We start from the raw sequence: 21,571 nt of genomic DNA, 5'->3' as shown, positions 1-21,571 counted from the left end.
ATGAATCAGACCAGATATGAATTGGACCAGGTCCCTCCCAACTTTCAGATTTTGTGATTCTAAAAGGTCAAAATTGTTATCTTCCCTTACCTTGTCTCCCCCATATACATTGCTGAGTAACCTTAATATCAAATCATATGAAATCACGCCAGTAAATATTGTTTTTCCCATGAGAATAAAAACCCTAGAATTATCTTCCCTATATACTCCACCCAAACCCAGAACCATAGTGGTATAAAATAAAATGGTAAGTGACAATTTTTAAATGTTAAAAATATTGTTATATATGGCAATATTTTTGCATGATTGCACATGTATAATCTCTAGTAAATTTCTTGCCTTCTCAGGGGGGTAGAGGAGGAAGAGAGAGGGAGAAATTTTTAATGAATGTCGGAAATTATTTTAACATATAATTGAGAAAAATTAAATTCAAAATATTTAGCAAAATAAATTAACATAAAACAAAAATCGATGTGAAAATGCATTGCAAATATGTATTATGCTTGGAGATGCTGTAAATTTATTTTAAAGTAGCTGTCTTTCCACAGAATAAAAATACTCAAAAAATAAAAAATGCAATAATACTTAGTGACAGTTCTGTTTTTCTTATATGTCAGTTACATATGTGAAAAGGAATAATCCCTGTTCATCAAGAAATATATATAATGCTCTATATCCCTTTGACTTAGCAGTGTTTCCACTGGTCTAATATCCCTAAGAGATGTTAAAGAAGGAAAAGCACCCCACATGTGCAAAAATGTTTGTGGCAGCCTTTTTTGTAATGTCTAGAAACTCGAAACTGAGTGGATGCCCATGAGTTGGAAAATGGCTGACTAAATTGTGGTATAGGAATGTTAAGGAATATTATTGTTCTGTAAGAAATTATCAAAAGGATGATTTCAGAGAGACTTGGGGAGACTTACATGAATTGATGCTGAGTGAAATGAGCAGAACCAGAAGACCATTATGCATGGCAACAACAAAATTATATGATGATTAATTCTGATGGATGTGGCTCTCTTCAATGAGATGATTCAAACTAGTTTCAATTGTTTAATAATGAAGAGAGTCTTCTACAACCAGAGAGAGAACTATGGGAAATGAGTGTGGACCACAATATAGCATTTCTACCCTTGCTGTTATGGTTTGCTTGAATTTTTGTTTTCCTTCTCAAGATTTTTTTCTTTCTTTCTAGATCAGATTTTTCTTGTGCAGCAAGATAACTGTATAAATATGTATACATATATGAGATCTGACATATACTTTAACATATTTAACATGTATTGGACTACCTCCCATCTAGAGGAGGAGGTGGGGGGAAAGGGGAAAAAGTTGGAACAGAAGGTTTTGCAAGGGTCAGTAGTGAAAAATTACCTATGCATATCTTTTGCAAATAAAAAGCTATAATTATATATATATGCATATATATATATATATATATATATATATATATATATATATAATGCTCATCTTGTATTAATACTACTTTTGTTGGTCTAATTATCTCTGTGCGCTCTCTCTATATTGAAGGTAATGACAGATCCTTAATGAAATATCTGTGTACCCCAATAATTTAGCACCCATTTCTAGCTTCTCCCAAATCCAATAGGAAACAGGTTGAACCAATAATGGTGCTAAATTTGAAAATATCTCAAAACACAATTAGTGGCCTAGGTATTAAAACTTTCTCAAAGTAGTTTGCTTTTGTGTCCATATTTATTGGTTTTTATTATGTTTTTATTTTATTTTTGTTGCTATTGCAACACTTGTTTTCTTTATCCTAGGACCTTTCTGTTGAATTCTTCTTTTAAACTCAAAGCATTGCAATTTCTTTGGATCTATCCACTAAACCTTTTTCAAGGCATTCAAAAATGGAAGCAACATTGACATACCTAAGTGATACTGATAGTGAACTTGGTTTTGTTCATTAGCTAAGGCAGGTCTTCGTTGTCATGAGGAAGCTTGACTGCTGGAGATATTTTCTGCTCACCCACCAGAGTAGCAACATTTGAAATGTGCTGTGCTGACCTGCATTCTAAGAGAGAATAATCAATCCAATTCTATCTAAACCTATTTACCCTGTCCAGAAGACATGCTAATGAGGAATGCCAGTAGCTCCTAGTTCTTGACACTACTTTTCAAAAGTGAGTTAACGAACCAATTTAAAGGGACATGCTTGACATTTGCAAATGAGTTTAACTTGCTTGTTGGGGCAGCTTTAAACTACATTGAACTGCTGTGGCTGTCATAGAAATTCCTCCTTTAAGAGGGATTTTCACACTTCAGTAAACTTTAAAAGATATCTTAACAATTAATTTAGTTTTTAGTTTCTCCTTATGGGGGTGGGAGGAGGAGACTTTTGGATCTCTCCAATGTCAGATTTAAAATCTGTTAATTTTGTTTTGTTTCGTTTTGTTTTTTTCCTCTCTTAAATTTCTTTTTTTACATAAGCTGTTTTGAAAAAAAAAAATATATATATATATATATATAAATTTTATGACATGGCTAACAATAACAGTTCTTTTCATGATGAGATTGGACTATTCATTAATGATTTGTAGATCATTGTCTTATCTAAAAAGAGTAGAAAGTGGTCTTGGGACCAAGTTGATAAAGCTTTATAAAGCATTATTCAATCCTTATGATTTTAGACCACTGGACAAAATTTCTAAAAAAGGAAGTTCCTTATATTTCCATACTGTACCTAGAAAAAGTGGGAAATACCAGTTTTATCTTCTAGATTAGCACTACCTTAGAGAACCTGGGAGAGTTTGTATAAAATAATAATGATGATATATAAATAGAAAAGAAGACTGACAAAACCTACTACACAAATAGTCAGCAACATCCTAAACTAAAACTTTTAAGGAGAGAATGTCCCCAAAAGTCTTGGTGCATTTTTAAACAAATAAAACTTTTAAAAGTTTTTTCTTTCTCTCTCCCCAAAAAATGCTTTGAAAGCTTAAAAATATACTAGTGTAGTATATTTGAGGTCTTAATTTGAACTAGGGCTTGACATAGCCTAGTTGCCCTGAAAACCATGCTTTTCAACATGAATAATTCACTTTCAGTGGTGATGAAGTATACTTCCCAACTTTGACTAACAAATATTGAGGACTTCAAAATAGGTAAAAAAAACTGGTTTTGTCTTATTTTATTTTATTTTTTACATTCAATGCATCATGGTAACAACAAAGTGTGTGATGAGAACATGGACATAATCCCAACACTGTGATGATGATGAAAGGAAAAATTCAGGCAGTCTCTAATGTCACCATAAATTTGTAACTGTATGTGCATTTGGGCAGAAAATTTGTGGAAGTTTATATTTATATATGTATATCTGCACCTTTGCCAATGTGTAAATTTACCCTGGTAAATGAAAGTACAATAAATGTTACATAATCTGAATATATTTTAAAGATAATGTCATCATCAGTATCATTGCTATACTAAAGAATTATGAAAGCTGTTGTTTTCAGTACATTCATAGATTGTGTCAAACTTGGCTGTTGAGATTGGCAAGAGTAATTATGCAAATTCAATTTCCTTTTTTTCCTAGGTTTAAATAAATGAAAATAATCTGTTTCCTATGCTATTTTATCCATACATACACTTGAGACCCAGGTGACAGCTTTTTTTTTGGGGGGGGAACAAAATGTGGGTGACTCATAGAATCAAAGAATATTAAGGATTGTACCCTAAAAAGTGGTAGAATTTTAAGAAGTAATATGGTAAAGTGGAGAGTTCGCCAAATGGACTTGAAATTAGGAAGATGTGGGTTCCAACCTCACCTCAGAATTTTTTTATATATCTTTTCTTAAAGCTCAGTTTCTCTATATTAAAAAAAATGGGAAGATAATATTTGTAGTACTTGTTTCATAGGACTTATTATAAAGCTAAAATGAAATTATATATTTAAAATACTTCAAAAATGTTAATATGACATATAATTGCCAGGTCATATTAATTGAGATTGTTACATTAAAAAAACTCTGTGAACAGTTAAAATGAAAAAAACTCCAGGTCCAAAAAGGTAGATCTGGAAAGAGCCAGAGTCTAATCATAGTTTATAAAGACCATAAATGCATTTTTTTTTGTCAGAGAAAGAACTTGTAAGCTGGAACAATGAGACAGAGTCCACATCTGTTTAAAATCCAGCTGGAAAGTATGTGGTATTTTTTTACTTTTCAAACAAAGGAAAGCAGAAAATTGGGGAGAAAGGTGGAAATTAGGCAAGTCCTAGACTGGTATGAAATAGGAAGCCCCATTCCCAAGGCAAGGTAGAGATCCAGGAAACAAGGGGAGTAAGGAATTCCTTTGCTGCTTTGATACACAAATCAGAAGGTCTTCTTAATGATAAGCAGGCTATATTTCAAGGTTTGAGAACAAATAATAAGATAAGGGGATGTCTCTAAAAACCATGAAATAGGATGTGTCCAAGGACCCCATGATCAACAATTAGAATATTCTCTGAAGATAAGGATATCTCTTGAAGGTACATAAACCACCAAATTGTTCAGGGTCTGTTTCAAATCTAGTATGAGCTTGATTGTCTTCAGAGTGGCTGATTTTTTCACATGTAGCTGGATTTATTCTCAAGTACCATAAAGGATTGTTGGTTTATCTAGCCACTCTGTATCTTAGTTAATACAGCTAGTCTTTATACAGCTCTTCTTGGATAATTGAGGGGCTTAAGCTAATGCATATACTCTTTCACAAGACACAATAAAATAGAAACAATAAAGACATAGAGGGAATTGCGGTTAGATTAATAACTTTGAAGAGAGTAGTTTTAGTTGAATAAGGAGCACAGAAAGCCATACTGAGGAGCTTTAAGAAGAGATTTAGGAAAAAAAAAAGTACAGGTACCAATTGTAGACATCCTTCTCAAGGAGTTTTTTTTTTTATGGATATAAGTTTGAATTTGAATTTTCATTTTAGAAAGAAATGTAATTATAAAAAAGATTTGTGCTTACAGTGATCTCCAGATGGGTGAAATTGTTGAAATGTTTTGTCTTGTTTCTTTTTAACAAAAAAAAATCTGCTTTGCTAATGTTAGAAAGTTAGTCTAACCATCATTCAGAGAGTTAAGTGGAGAAAAAAAAAATAGAAGTATGAGGACTTTAAGGATGTTTGAAAAGATTGACATAACATCTCTCTAGTAAATAGTATTAAGTCTTCTGTCTCTCTATCTATCATCAGTTTAGCAACTGCCTGTGCAGCTGAACTTGACATATTCATTATCTGGATAGCAGGCATGTTGATTCTTTAAGACTGTGGCTTTATTCTTTCATATATAACAATCACTTTTTGCTCACCCTCAGCCAGCTCAGGGCTATTAAATCCTAGACACCTAGTTTATAAGTAGACCAAAAATATTTGTTAAACTAGATGTTCTAAATTGCCTTGTTGGTAAATATTAAATAAAATCCCAGGGAATTCTAGTAGATTATAAATAATGTTATCTGTCAACCTTGCATTTACACATGATCAAGACAATAGACTTTTATAACTCTTAGTAGTCAATAGTCATTTGTGAAAATCAGCAGTATTTTCGCTCAAGGATCTTGCCTAAATTTGAGCCTTCAAGCTGTTTAAATAACATGATCAATTTCAATGGGTGCAGACTCAGGTTTAAAAAAAATCTTTATAAAATTGTAATGGGAGCATCCTTATTCATCTAAAATGTGCAGTAAATACTGCCCACCAAGCCATACCACATCATTTTGCCTTTTATTTTATTCTGTTAATACACATTGGAGTGTATTTGAAAAAGCCACATCCAAATTGACATTTCTTTTGGCACATTACATCACAGGGTATTCTTTAAGGTTTCAAGTTTTTTGTTTTTGTTTTTTTTTTTGTTGTTGTTTTTTTTTTTAATATATTGTCAGCATCACTGCTAATAGTCTTCAAATGCATCAATATTTTAAGCTACAAGGGAAGAACTGCCTTATATAGAAAAAGTACATTTGATGTCCTTGTGCAGTTAATTCTATCATTAGATTATCTGAATAATCAGTCAATCAACAAGCACCTATTAAACACCATCTATGTGCCAAGAACAGTGCTAAACACTGGAAACATAGAGTTAAATGTTATTCTCAGACTGTCATAAACATGCATTCATGCTTAGATTTCTGTTTTTCTTTTCCTTGTGCAGAGGGTATATGTGTATAGATTGCAAGTCTCCATCTCCTTCATAAAGAAAGTTTCCTCAAGCAATTGGCAGTAATGAGCATTAACTGCATTTCTGGGAAACTCCATATTGTGTGTAGTTAATGTTGCTTCAATTCATACTAAAGGAAAATGTTACTTTTAGAGAGCATTGACTGTTAACAACCACTTTTCCAGCTGCCTTTCACTCAACAATTGAACACATGCTGTGGAAGGTATTAATGGATAATGAATACTTTGGCATTTTTTTTTCTGGAAACAAACAATAATCCTTCTTGGCTTTGGTTTTTATTATTTTCATTATTACTTCTCCAAGATAATGATGATAAAGCTATTTAAAACTTGCACAGATCTCCAAGTATATCTATTCTTTTCTTAACTTCCCCCTAACTATAAGTTATTATTTGCTTTCTGGAGCTTCTTATTCATTTGTTCACTTACACATTCAACAAAGATTGAATATACTGAAGTAGGTGTGGAATATTGTTAAGCACACTATAAAGGATACAAATATATGGATCCTGCCCTTAGAAAGTTGCACTGAAATCACCCATGTAATCTGAAATAAATTGGGAAAATGGGAATCCATTTCCACAAATATATATTATAATGCTTTGTAACACAGTAAGTAATTAATAAGTGGATTATATTGGTTGAATGGATAAATATAATATAATTTTATTTCACAGGATGTAAAGATTATTTTTGTCTGAGGAAACTGGAAAAGGCTTGATGGAAGAGATGACAGTTGAATTAGGCCACGAAAGGGAGCTTATGGAAGGGTATTCTTAGCAGGAGAGATAGCATGAACTACAGACATGAGGTAGGAGATTAGAGAGTATATGCAATATATACTCTGTTCCTAGTTTAAATGAAATATAGAATTTATGAACTGGAAGAATGGGAGTTAAAATTGGAAAGATAATTTGGAACCAAAATTGAGGAGGTTTCTGAGTATCAAGAGAAAAAGAGTTGAGACTATATTTGGAAAGAATATAGCTAGATGTTCTAAATTGTCTTGTTGTAAATATTAAATAAATTAAAGTCTTAAAATGTGATTTTAAATTTAAAATCTTAAGTGTGATTTTATTTTTGGTGGTTTGAAATCCAAATTTAATTTTTTCTGTTCATTTATTATTATTTTTATCAAAATTTTAATGTATTGTATAATATATATCACTTACTATTTCAGGGAAGAAGGGAGAGAGGGAGAGAATTTGTTACTCACAATTAAATAATAATATTAATGTTAAAATTATTTTTAGATATAATTAGAAAAAATAAAATACTTTTTAAAAGATGTTCTTATGAGCAGAATTATGATTCAGACAGATGATTCTGACAGTGATTATATACTATATTGGATATGAGAATAGTTAGAGGCGAGAGAAACCAATTATAAGAAAATTGGAGTTAGTAGATTTACTAGTGATTTGAATTTTTCTTCATATGTTTGCAATTTTTAACATCATAGATATCTCTCTTTTTTTCTGTCTGTCCCTGTTTCTAAGGATGTTCTTAAGGTTTTAAGAAAAAAAAAACCATAATATTTCTTCCGTTTTAAATTATGATTGGATGGCCATTGTATGGTGAGCAATTATGAATATATGATGTATGTATATATATATATATATGTACATATATACATATATACACATAAGTTAATGTTGTAATCAAGTGAACATTTTAATAAAATTAATCTAATACATATTTAATTATTTGAATCAGACTAAGCTTTTTTAAGGTCACAGAAAATTGGTTTTAAAATAATACAAAATTGCTACTTTTTGACTTCTTAAAGTCTTCTTCAGCCTGTAATACAAGAAGATCTTGTCTTTTTCTGGCTGGGGATGCCTCCGTCTCAGCTCTGAGAAGATTCTTGGCATCACAAGTACTTTTTGTCACCAAGAAATAGGAGGCAAAGTAAGGAAAATCTTGGCCTTTCTTACTGCACTTGATTTAGCAGGGATAGCAGATAGTCCTCTTAACCTTCTCCCGTTAGAATTTTAGAAATTATAGAATTAAAAAAAAAAAAAAAAACTTTAGTTATCTCTCTTAAGGGGAGAAGACTAGACTAGGAATTTATTTTGATTTTTTTTTTAATTGCAAAATTTACTGGATGGCACACTGTATTTGAAGTCAGGAAAATTCAAGTTTAAATTGTACCTCTAATACTTATTAGTTCTATGATCCTGGGCAAATCATGTAACCTTCATAAACTTCACTTTTCTCATTCATAAAATGAATGATTGGATTTGATGGATCCTCAAACCTTTGCCACCTCTAGATCATTCATCCTATGATCCCTGTCTCTAAGAGGGGAAAAAAAAAAGCTGTAGAAACTTAGAGAGCACATTAAAGAGTTCAGACACCACCCAACCCCACAGACAAGGGATTTTCTCTTGTCCATTTCTTGAAGAAAGATACATGCCTTGCATGTGAATGGGAGTAGACTGAGAGATGTGATGTAAAGGAGCATTCTGACCCCAACCATTACTCACTCCAATCTTTGTGAATTATTTGACCAATTACAAATTCAGTCTGGTTAACAAAAAGATATTCAGAAACTTTAAAAAAGTATTTTATTAAATAAATAATAATACAATATATATATATATTATATATATATATAATTATAAATAATATAATAAATATTATAAAAATAATAAATATTAAAAGTATTAGGCATATGGAAATTCAAGTATATTAAATTAACCCACTTTTCATGTCATGAAGGAAAGATAGTTTTGAAGATTTGAGTGAGAATTGACAGGTCATTCTGAAACCCAGAGCACTGCATGAGAGGGCTGAGATGAATGATGAAGTACAGAAGTGTCTTGGGATAGACAAAGACAGCATCAGAATATTCCTGACCATCACCACCAAATTCAGGGCAAGGTTCTTGTCCCCTCTACGCTGCCATCCCATGTCTACTGCCATAACCTTTGAATAGACTATTATTCTCTCTTTTTTGACTTATTTACTACCATCAGATGGCTCTAGGTTAATAATGAGCAGAGAGATAAGTGGCTAAATGATGGAAAGGGATGGGCCTAAGTCACCAGCAGAAGGTGAAGAATATCTCCCATAAAGAACCCATAGTTGCTTCAGATCATTTTTCTAAAGGCAGATAAATATCAACATATGACACCATGCTAATAATAAGCATCAGTTTGCTAATAATCTACTTAGATCTGTCAAAAATACATAGAATAGAGGACCTTTATTCCTTCCTTCTTCCCTTCCTTCCTTCCTTTCTTTTTTTTTTCTTCTTTTTAATGTCTCACATGACTGCACATATTTGTAGCAGACTTTTGTAATGTGCTTTCTAGAGCCCCCATTTTGGGGTACCAAAATATGCCATCTGGAATAGTTCTCTGGAGGATCTCAGGACCAGCCTGAGTTTTTGGTCTTAGTGGAGGAGTGATGAAGGCAGGAGAGCCAAGAGGATGGTCAAAGATGGATTCCGTTTTTTTCAAGTCCTCTCAGCCCTTAAATACTTTAGTATGATTATGTCATTATAGCACACTAAGCATATGCCAAGGAGAGAAACATTACAGCACTACAGCACACTATGCAAGTGCTAACTATAGACACCCTACTATTGATATGTAAATGCATCTTACTGTAAGTATTCTTTGCTTCAAGTAGAACACAGGTAGTCATACCCTCCTTGACTTCTCAGAAGGGTGAGACCCCATAAGGGAGATGGGCAGTCAAACCAGACATTGTCAGCAGGTTCCCTCTGGGCTGAAGGATCTTATACCTTACTCAGAGTTTACCCACTATAGGAGGCCCTCTACAGAATGTTTTTCTTGCCTTCAAAGGAGTAGTAGAGAAGAAACAGACTTTGAAACTGAAATTAACATAAAATTCAATTTTTAAAAAAGAAGTTTTCTGCATTTGCCATGTCTTTACCTCATTTTCATATCTCTTTAATAATATTTTGATGATTAAACACAAAGACTACACAAATAAAACAGTTTTTGTTGTATACTTAATTACTTCACTACCTAACTTCTTGATCTACTTTCATTCAGTAAATATTTATTAAAAACATACTATATATAACCCTTACAATTTACCCAAAGATAAATAGGCATAATGAAATCATTAATTAATTTAGCATTTATACTTCAAGGACATCTGTACATTGTAAAAAAAAAAAAAAAAAAAAAAAAAGCTAAAGTATGGGTTCTTAACTTTTGGAATAGTTTAGTAACATAAACCCATGTTCCCTCACAGGGTTATCACCACCATCACCACAATCTACCCCATCCTCCATATACTTTTCATACTGGCTATATACTCTTCTTTATTCTGGATTTTAACTTCCTTGTGAACCAGTGTAATTTTTCCCTCTTCTCCCTGTTATCCTACTTATCTTGCTTTGCCAAACCTTAGCCTTGGATTACTCCCAATAACTGCAGCCTTTGTTCATAGTCACTTGCTGCAGAGCAAAACTGGAGAAAATCAGGAAATAGTGCTTCCTGAATGCAGTATAAATTTAGATTATGTAATTTCAGTTGTACCCTCACTTCAACAAGTCAATCCTAACTGGCATTTTATTAGCCTTCTGCACCCTGATTAGGTCATTCAAATTCTCTAGCCCTCAATTTCTTCATTTATAAAATTATCATTATATCTATATCTATCTATCTCTATCTCTATCTATCTATCTATCTATCTATCTATCTATAGGCTTCTGTTCTAATAGACAGGGTGGAATAGAGGAATGGAAAGAATTTTTTCATTCACTTCACATTGAGCAGAAGAATCTCAACTCTAGTTTTATTTTTCCAAAGTATTCTTTTAAAATGTGTTATGTTATATACATGTCTATCAGGTTATAAGAGGAAATTTCTGCTGCATCCTTGCCTTAGTATAGGTTCATTTCCCACTCTTCTGTTCCTTCCCCTTTGTTTCCTGTTACTATGGTATATTCCTTGAATTTTGTCAATTACAACTGTCCTGCAGATGTCCATGCTTACATGGTAAAATGAACAGACAAAATCTGTTTTCTTTGTATTTTTCCTTGATGACACACTAACATAAGGGAAAAGATACGTAAGCAAATGAGCCAAATGATTATGGGTAATTATCTAGCTGAATATATGCAAGCAAATTGTTTGCTGCTTATAAGCAGTTTTTGTAAGATTATATTAGCATTAAAGCATATTTAAGCTTTTTAGAACACTCATTGAAACTTAACCAATCAGATTCTACTTTCAGGGTTTCTTATGTAAAATGATCTGCTAAAATGCTCAGATGGTTTATTAGTTTCAAAAATAACTATAATCTACTATAGTGTTTCATCAGACAGCACCAGAACCTGTAAAAGGTACAATAATTTCTATACCTTCTTACACAAAAGAAATCATTAGCTATGAACTTTGACAGATCCTACATATACTGACCATTTTCCTTTTTCTTTTGATTCTTCAGAAGTTATTGGGGCCCATGATTTGAAACTACATAACCAAGAGGAATGCTGATTTTGAAAACATGGGCTTTTGTACAGGCAATGATTAAATTAATTGCTTTCAAGAAATACAATAAAAAATAAATTGTAAGTAAAAGTTTGTCTTAATTCTAAATCATGTTAGATCTTGAAGAAATCTTAAATGTTAATTTAAAGTTAAATCTTGAAGAAATGATCCTAGGAGCTCTAATTCTTTGAAGATATCATAAAGTATGATGTACCTATTCATATTTCAAAATCTCAGTTGAGCTTTCTAGATTTGGCAGAAGCAGTTACTCTAGGAGTTTTCAGTGCCATCGAAAAGTAATAATTTTTGTCCTGTATCTCTATATGTAGTCATACAATTTTACATGTGCTCACAACTGTTATTGTGAATTAAGTATGAATTAAGAAAAGATGATTTTGTTAGGAAAAATTCTTTCCATTCATTTTCCTTTTATTCTATGTACCTAGCAATGACTTGTCTCTAGGTTCACATTGCTATTGTTTCATATTTTCCTATCTCCAATCACAGGTTTGTATCCCTTGTGCTACTTAGCTACTTCAATTGACCATCACATAGTGTCATATAGTTCAACAGGCTTCAGTTTATAGATCCATGCTCCAAATTCTTGTATGGTTTAGTGGAATGAGCATAGAACTTGCCTAGGTTTGAATTTCAGCTCTGAATCTTATTGGCTCTTGTGCTCTTGGGCAAATCTTTTCTTTTCTCTGAGTTCCCCTTTCTTCACTTTTTAAAACAGTGACTTGGAATAGCAGTGCTATTAAATTCAAATAGAATCATTACTACATGTCACTTAGAAGAACACAAATTAGCATTAGATTTTATTGTATTTTTATCAATATTTTTAAACATTCTGTAATTACATTTTAATCTGGTTCTGCCTACTCCAAAGTGTTGGGGACCTCATGCTACCTATCTGTGAGCCAGGAAGAATCACTATAATATTTTCTAGCTCTAAATTCTTTAAAAATCTGTCATATACAAGTCTCACTTTGATGTTCTGGTACATTTCTCCTTTAAGAGTTTCTTGGATTTGGATATATCTTACACTGATTTCACTGAAGGGCCTTTATTCATTCTGTTGAACTACCTTTTTTATTTGCCTGACCCATTTACATCTTTTGCAGGAAGATTCTGTTCAAGGACTGTGCTCAACAAGGGTCAGGTATGCCACCACTTTCATTTCATTTCACACTTCCAAGGATAGAGCAGTGAAAAAAATTAAAATAGTGAGCAGTTTAAAATAGCCAACATTGTGAACAGCTCTTGGAGCACGACTGTGGTCAGTAAAGATTCCACTCTCCCTTTTCAGATGACAATAATATTCTTTTCACCAATAGCCAGTAGGTATGTTATTTAGACCCTAACTTATTTTATCCTGAGAAAAGCATCTCATCTCTGTCTTTATAATTTATAATAGTTCTTCACATAATACACAGTTGAAGATATTTGAGAACAAAGCTACAAATGGTCCATGTTATCCAGATGATATACAGATGTGATTGGAAAACTATAACAAATATGCAACTCCATAGACTTTGAATTTATTCCACAATGCAGGAGTAAGCAAAAATTTGTATTCTATGGAGCTCTTCAAAGCTGTCACAATAGTGAGAAAATTTACACCAATCAGATAATTTCAAGATATTTCTGACAGAATAGAATATAGGGACACTATATCCACTGTAGCAATATAGTGTCCCTATATTCTATTCTGTCAGAAATATATATGGATGGGATATTTCTATTTTTGATACAGTTCCGGTTATGCAAAAAGAACAAAAATCCAGTCAATTCTTAAGTCTTTACTAATTGTCTCCTACTACATGCTAGGCTCTGTGCTAAGTTCTAGGCATATCAAGCCAAAACAAAAAGGAAAAGAATTCCTTCCCTCAAGGTTAATTTCACAAAATCAAAAAGTACAAATTAAGTATTTACATAATAAATAAAAAGTTATTTGGGGGGAGTTGGGACACTAGTAGATGAGCAGATCAGGAAAGTTTTCTTATAGGACATGTTTGAGCTGAGCTTTGAAGGAAAATGTAATTCAAAATTTCATAATTAAGATCTTAAAATTAACCACAACTTTACCCCCTCCCGAAGTACTGTTTGGATACTATTTTTTTTCTTTTATGACAACAATTTCTGATCTCTTAACTCCTTACTAGTCTTTACTCATACTGTTCTCCTTTAATTTTCTGACTTCATGATGAACAAAGTCACAATATCATAAAATCTAAAATTTCATATTTGGAAGTGTAATTGGTGGTTATCTATTTCCATCTCATACCTAAAATAAGAATCCCTTCTATAACATGCCTAACAAGTGGTTTTCTAAGCCAATAAGTCATCCAGTTATAAAGGACTTTTATAAAGAACTTTGAGGCCAAAAAGTATCATGCTTCTCTAACATGGCCTGGGTTTAAGGCCCTTCATCATTCTGACTGCCTCTCTTAAGAAATCTTCTATAGAGAATTCTAAACTGTGGTGCTCAAAAATGGAGAGTACTCCCATTAGAGCTTGACTGAGTATAAGGTCTATTATGGTTTCATTTGTTTTTCAAACCCTTATCTTCTAGCTAGCAATAGTAATGCTTCTCTTACTACCTTTTTTTCCCCCTTTCATAATACTTAAAATATTCGTTAGCTTTGGACAACCTCCTCCACAAGTTTTCTCTGATTCTTTTCCTTTGAACCCTAAAGGCTAATGAAAAAAATAACAAAATTAAGCCCATTAGCTCTAAGTTATAGTTTTTCCTTACCTTAGCTGGGTCTTCAAGATTTCTTAGGAACCCTATTACTTTTCTTTAGTAGATTTTCCATCATTTCCCTCCTACAGTTTTTTTCTCCAAAAAACACTTTCTCAACCATGACTAGCCTTTTACTCTTTGCACACTAACCTTACATCTTAATTAATGGGCAATAACTAAGCCATTGCACCTGTACTTGCTGCCTAAAAACTACTCTTCACAGATCTTAAAATCTTTGCTTTCTTTTTTTTTAATTTTGTTTTAAAACTTTTATTCCATTTTGATCATAACATACTATATCAAAGGAAGAGATTCCCAAAGTAGCAAATATTTTTCTTTTTTTCCTTATCATTTTTTATTAATTTTTATAATTATAACATTTTTGACAGTACATATGCATAGGTAATTTTTTACAACATTATTCCTTGTACTTCCTTCTGTTCCGAGTTTTTCCCCTCCTTCCCTCCACCTCTTCCCCTAGATGGCAGGCATTCCCATACATATTAAATAACTTATAGTATATCCTAGGTACAATATATATGTGCAGAACCGAATTTTGTTGTTGTTGTTGCAAAGGAAAAATTGTATTCGGAAGATAAAAATAATCTAGGAAGAAAAACAAAAAAAAATTGCTCACAGTTTACACTCATTTCCCAGTGTTCCTTTTCTGGATGTAGCTGATTCTGTCCATCATTGATCAATGGGAATCGGATTAGCTCTTCTCTATGTTGAAGATATCTACTTCCATCAGAATACATCTTCATACAGTATCATTGTTGAAGTATATAATGATCCCCTAGTTCTACTCATTTCACTCAGCATCAGTTGATGTAAGTCTCTCCAAGCCTCTTGTATTCCTCCTGCTGGTCATTTCATACAGAAAAATAATAATCCGTAACATTCATATACCATAATTTACCCAACCATTCTCCAATTGATGGACATCCATTCATTTTCTAGTTTCTAGCCACTACAAAAAGGACTGCCACAAACATTTTGGCACATACAGGTCCCTTTCCTTGGGATATAAGCCCAGTAGTAGCATTGCTGGGTCAAAGGGTATGCACAGTTTGATAACTTTTTGGGCATAATTCCAGATTGCTCTCCAGAATGGTTGGATTCTTTCACAACTCCACCAACAATGCATCAGTGTCCCAGTTTTCCCACAGCCCCTCCAACATTCATCATTATTTGTTCCTGTCATCTTAGCCAATCTGACAGGTGTGTAATGATATTTCAGAGTTGTCTTAATTTGCATTTCTAAAATCTTTGCTTTCACAGAAAGAGTCCTACTTCTATATTATTGTAACTGTTTTTATTGATATTTCAGCTATTGTGTAGAAGTTTTCTTTATAACATTCCCTTTTTATAGTATCTTCAATCTCTCTCTTCCTCCTTTCCCTTCTCTTCTTCCTTCTAAAGTTTTTGTTATCTATAAATAAGAAATTTTCACATCTATTCTGCTACCACTCTGAGTGACTATACTCCTTTTCCTTCAGTGATAAAATTCTTGAGAGTCCTCTATACTCATTGCTTTCACTTTTCAATCACTACTTAGCAATTATTGCCTTACTTCCTACACTATGTGAGGACTGCTCTATTCAAGATGCTGTAATCTGTTATACCAAACCTTTTTAAATTACCTTTTCATTCTCATTCTTCTGGACTATTCTGTCCTATTTGAAACAAAAGATCACTACGGTTATCTTCTCACTCTTTGCCTTTCTTGGCATTGTATTTTTCTAGTAATTGACCTTTTTTGGATACAGTTTTTCTGACATTTTCAGTGACCTTTCTTTGTCCTCTTTCCCCCCTAAATTTAGACGTTCTCAGAGTTGTATTCTCTGTTCTGTTCTTATCTCTAGTGTATTTTCAATCTCTGAATTCTATTATTTAGCTCTTCTCACCCAGTCAGATTACTTACATTATAACATTCCATAGATGTTACTCAACTCTAATACTCCAATTCCAACTTCTTCCCTGATCTCCAAACTTCCATCCCAGCATTCATTTGATTATCTCCACTTGAATATTCTGCTAGCACTTCAAGCTCAAAATGTCTAAACTGAACCCATCAACTATCAAAATTCATTCTTCCCTTTATTTCTATTAGTAATGCCTTTCCTTCCTGTCACTTAAGCAGAAAATAAAATCACAGAGTGATCTTTAGGACCTCCTTTTCATTAATGTCCCATCAATTAAGTTCTAGAAGAACACATGTCCTGGAGATTTACTCTTTACAATGAAAAACTCTATTTCTGGAAATAGAGGGAATTTCTGTGCTTTATTTTACTACCTCTTCTCTTCCTATCTCCAGGTATGGATCCTTGAACCACACTAAAATTATCTCTATTATTGCTCGATGGGGAATGATTAATCTATCCTCTGTTTTCTTAGAACTTTAACTTTGAAAAGAAAAACATTCATTCTAGGCTACTATACTTCTATGTTCCATTGTCTGTCTCCTATTAGAATGTAAATTTTTGAAGTCAGAGATTTGCATAGTTGTGTGTGTGTGTGTGTGTGTGTGTGTGTGTGTTTGTATTCTCCAGGATTTAGAAATTTATTTTCTACATATAAGATCTTAATACATGCTTTTCCTCATTGTTCTTCCGTTTTTCTTCTCTTGCTTCTTCTCTCCTTGGAATGCTCACATTTAAGTTGAAATTTCCTTGTTGATCCTTGAACATTTTAGGCAGTAAACACATATTTTAGGAATAAGTGAATGAATTTAATGTGCTTCCCTACTAAATCCCCAGTGTCCCTCTTTTAATCTTTAGGAGCCTCAAGCTAAATCTTCTATTAGCCCTCAAGTTTATAGTGACTAAGTGATTTGAGAGTCAGGATGCTTTGATTATGTACTGTTGAACTAAAGTGTTTAGTTAACTTTGACACTTTTTCAACTACATAATTCTATGATGTTATGTATTAACTTCTTTTATCATAGTAATAAGGGAACTCTCTTTGATTTTTATCAACATAGGAAACTATTGCTGAGATTTGCCCCCAGGTCTTCTTGCCTTCAAGGCCAAAACTTTATCTGCTGTATCTTGCTACCTCCTTTGCCATTATGATGAAATGCCATGATGACAAGATAATTTTTCTGGTATAATACTTTGTGTATCTAATCTATATTTTGTGGATTCATTCTGTTATGTAAATTATAAGCCAAGTATAGAAGCAGCAATTGTGTGCCCTCCTCAGTGTTTTTCAACTGTCTGTATGCCACTAGCTATTTATTGGAGGCTTTAATACATTCAATTTAATTTGCCAGAAAATAAATAAATAAAACATATGCTGGGGAGAAAAGAATTGTCTGGTATTAAAAATATTTACATTTTAAAACAATTTATAAAACAATTCCATATCTTTTCCTTCCCTCCTTCTACTTCTAGTTCCTTAGTCTCATCTCTATATATGTATATTATATATGTAGTAATATATAATTACTAGATACATAATCATATGTAATATATGTGTATTATGTATATACTTCCCTGATCATTGGATCCCAATCATGGTTTTTAAACTATGCCGGTTTAACTTGTGAGAGGTATGAATCACTTGCATGCCTAAATGAAGAATTTATCAGAAGACCACTGTACATTATAGTAACTGCTACCATGACCTTGTCCCCTTCACCACTATCCCCCCACATACACTTTAGTGCCTGTAGTTGAGTATTATATATGAAAGAAGTGTTTATTTCATTTAAAAAATAATAAATAAATCCATATTCAGTCTCTTAAATAGCTTTGGGATTTTGGGCAAGCCATTTAATTTTAGAGGCTCACATCTAAATCAGCTGTGAGATTAAAGGCCTGAAATCCATGACCCATAGGGACTCTTTATGCCAGAAGATCCTTCTGATTTGGTTCTAAGTTCATCACCATTATGAATTTTTATTCAGTCATATTTCCTTTTTCCAAAGTGAAACATGATTACCTGTAAACTATTATGCATCTCTTGAATGAAATTCATCACCCAGAATATTATTAGTTTATATGTGACAACTCATTTCTTTTTTAGTGTAACTTTCAAACCACTTTTACCCCATATTAACAAGAAGGCCATTTCTGACTTGATTCTACTAAATATGTATATGTAAATATACATATGTAATCACATTTTTAAAATGAACAGCAAAATTACTGTTAAAATGTCAGGAGTGAGTTATTGAATTAATAAACATCTGTTAAGAACATATTAATGTGCTAGGCACTCTGCTAAGTGCCACAGATACAAAGAAAGACAAAAGACAATCTTTCATAGTCTATTCGGGAAGACAACATGCAAACAACTATGCACAAGCAAACTTTATTGGATAAATTGAAAAGAATTAACTGAGAGGAGGCAATAGCATGAAGGGCAATTTAAAAAGGCTTAACTTAGAAGGCAGAACTTTTGCTGCAACTTGAAGGAAGCAAGGGAGGCCACAGTCATGAGTATCATTTCTATGACTTAACAACATAGAAGGTGAAGACATCTCATTTCAACAGTGAATTGTAATTTAGATATTATAAATTCTAGACTTTATTGGCCCAACGAATAATTTCTCTGTAAGTCGATTCTTAAGTGAGGGTACTTAACAATTTGACCACAGAATGCTTAAAACAGGAAATGAGTTGTTTTGAATGTAATAAATGAGCAGGTGGCTGGAGCAATCCATGTTGACTGAGTATAGTAGATTCACACTGAGGCTAACAACGCCTTTTATTGATAATCTTCTACCATCTGTTCTGATGATTTATTCATACTAAGAAAAAGGCAGGTGAGAAGAGAGAATGCAAATAAGTGGCAATGCTTAAGTTTTGAATCATGGTGTGATTTTGCAGAAAGGATCAATGCTACTGTTGCTTTTTAAAATAATTACAATATTTGATCCAGCAACTCTACTAGTTAACTTCATCATTGTTGCAGCATTTGCCAATAGGAATGATAAGAAGATACTCTGGGTAATGTCAAACTCACAAAAGAAAACAGAGCTCATTCTAATGGAATTTAAATTTTCTTTGGTACTATCCTTTTGAATCTGGCAGGAGAAGAAGGATAATTCACATGTTAGCAGCCAGCTAAATTAACTAGAGTGAGCAGGCAAAGTAGTTCTGTAAATAGAGGGGAAACAACACATCCATAGTGATGTGGATTGTATAAATAGAGCTGGCACAGCGTCTGGCACTTGTTGAGGGGAGTCCTTGAAAAGAGAAAGATATGTAAAAGATGAAAATGGACCAGGAAGATAAAATTATAGATTTAGAGGAAAGAAGGAAGATGAGGGTTTCTGTGAAATCAAAGCAATATATATTCAAGTACATAGAATTCCTTTAAAAAAAAAAAAAAAAACAAAGACTAACAGATTAGAAGGAAGCTGACTGTGACTTGCAGAAGATAGAGGTGAAAGGAAGTGGTGTATAGAAAGACTCTATGAGTATACAGAAAAATTTCTATTCCAGAGGAAAATAATTTATTAATTTTACATCTGGGAATAAAAATAAGGTTGTGATTTTTAAAGAAGAAAAGATGGCCAGTAGCAGGAAAGGAGGTACTTCCTACAAAATAGGAGCTAAGAAGTAGATGCTTAAAGGTTTTTGAAAGAAAGCAGAGCTTATTTGGTAATAAATGAAAGCAACAGTTTCAAAATTCATTGCCAAAGGTTTTAATTCTGGAGTATTTATACATACAAAACTGAAGAGGTTTGACTCAACTGAGGAAAACAACAACAACAAAAATCACACTCCAACTCATCACTAAATAGCCAAGGAGAGAAACAATAAGGGCTAAATTTTCTTTTCTTTTCAGTAAAACTGAATATCATTATGGATACTATTTATAATTCCCTTTTTATTCACTCAAATATACATGGTTTTCTTTAGAATTTGTGCAATGTACATCCTGTAGGAGGTCTTGGACTTTTCTAGGACTTATTTAAATGTATAGTATATATATATATATATATAGATATATATAGATATATATATATAGATATATATATAGATATATATATATATATATATATAAAATCACATTTTAAAAAAATGAACAGCTACATATATATATATATATTATGGTACGGTCTAGACCTGTGATATCTTTGGCATTATGGATTCCTAGTATGGAAACTACTTTTCCTGGTGCCTGTCAGCAACTTATAGTGCCAGAGAAACTGAGGCAAGATAAAGATTAGAGAGTTTTTAATATTTTATTAATTGGAGAGTTTAATTGACTGTACAGGACTCTGGTCTCAAAGTATCCAGTGACGAATGGGAGAATCCCAAGTCCTCATGTTTCTGAACAAAGAAAGAAAAAGAGTTCGAAAGTTTTTACAGAACCATTTGGTTCTGTCAGGATGGGGGAAGGCTATAAATTCGTACTAAAAGCCAGAGTCAGGATATTTGAATAAACAGAAGTAAAGATGTTAATGAAGTATCTGGGATAGTCTTATCTTTTGGAATATTTTAGAGGGGGGCAGTGTCATAAATTCTTGAGGGCAGAAGGAGCTAGGAGCCAGGAAGTCTGATCTCCCCCTCATCTTGAGCCTCACATTGACGATTTATAACCTTAGAGCAAATGGTCCTCAGTCTTAATGAACCACAGAGGGGTTTTACAACTAAGGGGATTGAGGCAGAACAGTTAAGGAAACTGAGATAGAACAACTCAGGGAAACTCAGTCAGGACAATAAGGGAAACGGAGGCAGAACCAATTAGGGAAACGGAGTCAGAGCAATTAAAGAGAACTGTGGCACAACAAACATGTGTGTGTATGAGTGTGTGTATTGACTAATCAATAGTACAGAAGAGTACAAATATTTTCTCTCTCTGTATCTCTGGTAATGAATAGCAAATCTCAAGTGTCCTTGGCATATTTTGCCAACAGAAGTTTTAATTTAATTAAAACTATAATAATATTAATAATTATATCAATTTGCAATTATATAGTATTTTAGAATTTTAAAATGCTTTGTATGTTTTATTTCATATAAGGCAAGACATTAAGACACTGAGTGGTTTTCAGGTCTTTAAAATCCCTTCCTTCTTTTGTGTGAGTTGTTCTACTCCAAGGACAACCAATAATCTAAGTGATATAATCTATATCTCATACTCCAGATGAGAATCTCATGGAAGAGAGCAAGACAATAGAAGCAAATTGCTCTTTATT

The 21,571-nt window shown here is 32.7% G+C and overlaps 1 protein-coding gene across 4 annotated transcripts in view; it reads left to right on the top strand.

The window, feature by feature from the left end:
* The window catches only part of CNTN5 (contactin 5), a 1,627,773-nt gene that overhangs the window by 424,451 nt on the left and 1,181,751 nt on the right, over positions 1 to 21,571 (top strand). Inside the window, exon 3 of one of the 4 annotated variants that reach the window (XM_074304446.1) lies at positions 11,626 to 11,749. The exons of the other annotated variants lie outside the window; for them this stretch is intronic. The gene's annotated coding sequence lies outside the window, so the exon portion shown is untranslated. The remainder of the gene's footprint in view (positions 1 to 11,625; positions 11,750 to 21,571) is intronic. 4 annotated transcript variants of the gene reach the window in all.

This window comes from Sminthopsis crassicaudata, chromosome 3, assembly GCF_048593235.1.
Source record: "Sminthopsis crassicaudata isolate SCR6 chromosome 3, ASM4859323v1, whole genome shotgun sequence".
NCBI lineage: Eukaryota > Metazoa > Chordata > Mammalia > Dasyuromorphia > Dasyuridae > Sminthopsis > Sminthopsis crassicaudata.
Note: the sequence above shows the minus strand (reverse complement) of the source record. Positions and strands in the feature narration are given on the sequence as shown.